A 2,365-nucleotide genomic window follows, 5' to 3' on the forward strand; every position below is an offset into this window, starting at 1 on the left:
AGTCTGACTCTAATCTAGAGTCAGACTCTTGATTTTAAAGACCTTGTCTTTAAAATCAAGGTCTTTGATTTTAAAGACAGGGTCTTTAAAATCAAACACACACTCTATTTGGTACCAGTGGTGATTCTGACATAAAATGTTGCTCTGGGCTACTTTTAACCCATGGACAATTACAAGTGATTGGTCATTTTACCCAGAAAGCACTGGGCTTCAAGCTTAGCTGTGTTGACAAAATGTTTCCCATTTATATCTGTTCTATCTTCATACTGCAGATTCTCACTTCAGTCAAGCTCCAGTCTCTTGTTAGATCAAACAAAATTATTTTTAGTGTTAGTAAAGTTTATACATGATTAAATAACAGAGGATTCATTTTTGAACATTTTCTTATTTTGTCATGCTCTTGCCACATTATGTGACAGATCAACACAAATTAGAGCAACATTATAATAAAGAAAGAAACTGCTACAAGATTTTCTTCTATAATAAATTTGTGAAGTATAGCACAGTTATTATACCCCCCCCATATGCAACCACCCAATAGCTGAGTTTTTTTGGGGGTGTGTCTCTACCAAGCAAAGACTCATCTGACTGATCTTGAGCTTTTTGTTGGGTATCAAGTAAAACTGAGCAACAGATTATGTAAAACATTGAAGTTTTTGATTGATTGTGATGTGACAAAAGGTGATAAAGTTGAAGTTGCATCATTAATTTTGTAAAGCACTGTATAACACATAGCATACTAATATAACCCTATAACCTCCAAGCTAGCCACAGCTACACTTCATTGGCTCATTGTTGGGAGATATGCCTGTGTAAAACTTCCTGCTTGAAAGCTTTTGTGCTACTTAGTTTTCAAAAATGAGGTCCGGTGACGTGTTTTTACCACGTTCTGTGTTGTGGTATCAGTCCAGGTCACTTTGTCCCCTCTAGAGGGATTTATCTGCATGTTGACGGCTTTAACTGGTTCTCTAGCCGCAGCTATACGTGTTGTTTTGACTTGTATACTGATAATCACTCTTGACTGTTTGAAGATGCATAAATGTCTGTTTCCATTATTCCTTTGACCTTTATGTTGTCTTCTGGTACTGTCATACTGTCTTGCCCCTCTATAACAAATTCTTGGGAATAAAAAAATATCTAAGTTTTAACAAGCAACTATTTTTAAATTGCACTGATTTTGTATTTGGAGGTCTATAAACATGGCCATTACTTAAGGTTTATAATTTTTTTGTTTCTGGTTATGCTGCATAATATCAGCTTATCTCTGGTGAACTTTAAGGAACGCTGAAATATGAAAGACATTTTCCACTCAGATTTTGCTGTGTGACATAATGATGTCATTACCCACACAGCCGTTTTACCTACTGTTGTGTGGTCATTAGGAGTCTACTTGTTGATGGAGTAGATTATGAGGAAAGGCGCGATTAGTTATAGCATTCTGCAAGCAGCAGACTCTCTCTCCTGCATGAGTTGTTTTTGTATAAAGGTGCAGCACGATGTCCTAAATGGGTCATTTCATGCAACATAAATGAACAGAGCCAACATAAAGCTTTCCATCCCATGCTTGTGTGTATGTGACAACTTAATGTTCTGCAGAGAAAACAGGCTGGATAATGGGCAGCTGTTTTATCACTCTCTCAGTGTGCACCTATTGGGGAATTAATCATTCATCTCCCAGCGCCTCAGGACACTTTCAGGGCTCTGTCGTCCACACTGTTGGGATTCCTGGGCCATTTTAACATCAAGCAAAGTATGCTTTGATCAAAACCAGTCCGTCGTAGCTGTGGCCGTAGGGATTGTTGCCTTTTCAGACAGTGAACCTCCACCACAGTTTAGTCTGTTGCAGCCTTTTGTGTTTCAGCTTCATCCTGAAATATGTTTATTTCTAAAAAAGTTATGTAAACTTCAACCAATTTCCATGTTTCTTGTGAAGAAAAGCATCTCTTTGGCGTGATCACGCTTTTCTCTTTAAAAGCGTGATGCTTTTAAAGAGAAAAGCATCTCTTTAGCGTGAAACACCATGTTTCGTGGTGTGGCAAAGGTGAATTCAGGGGGATATTCTAGTATTAGTGATAGTTTTCCGCCACACATTATGTTTTGCGCACAGGCCAAAAAGTTTCATATTAATCTGGTCAGACTAGAGCGCCTTCAAACTGCTTTAAAGGAGCTCATGGTGGTGACAGCGATAGGAGTTTGCCTTTAAATCATTGGGTTGCCAGCTCAATTCCTTTCTCTGCCTGCCTTTATTGCTGGAGTTGGTTGTTTTTGTCAGACTGCCCCAGGCTGCGGCTACAGTAAGCTAGCTTGCCATCATCAGTGTGTGAATGTGTGTGTGAACAGAAAATGTCTGACTTTGGCGCCGGAA

Source organism: Poecilia formosa, unplaced genomic scaffold (assembly GCF_000485575.1).
Source record: "Poecilia formosa unplaced genomic scaffold, Poecilia_formosa-5.1.2 Scaffold253, whole genome shotgun sequence".
In the NCBI taxonomy this organism is placed as follows: domain Eukaryota; kingdom Metazoa; phylum Chordata; class Actinopteri; order Cyprinodontiformes; family Poeciliidae; genus Poecilia; species Poecilia formosa.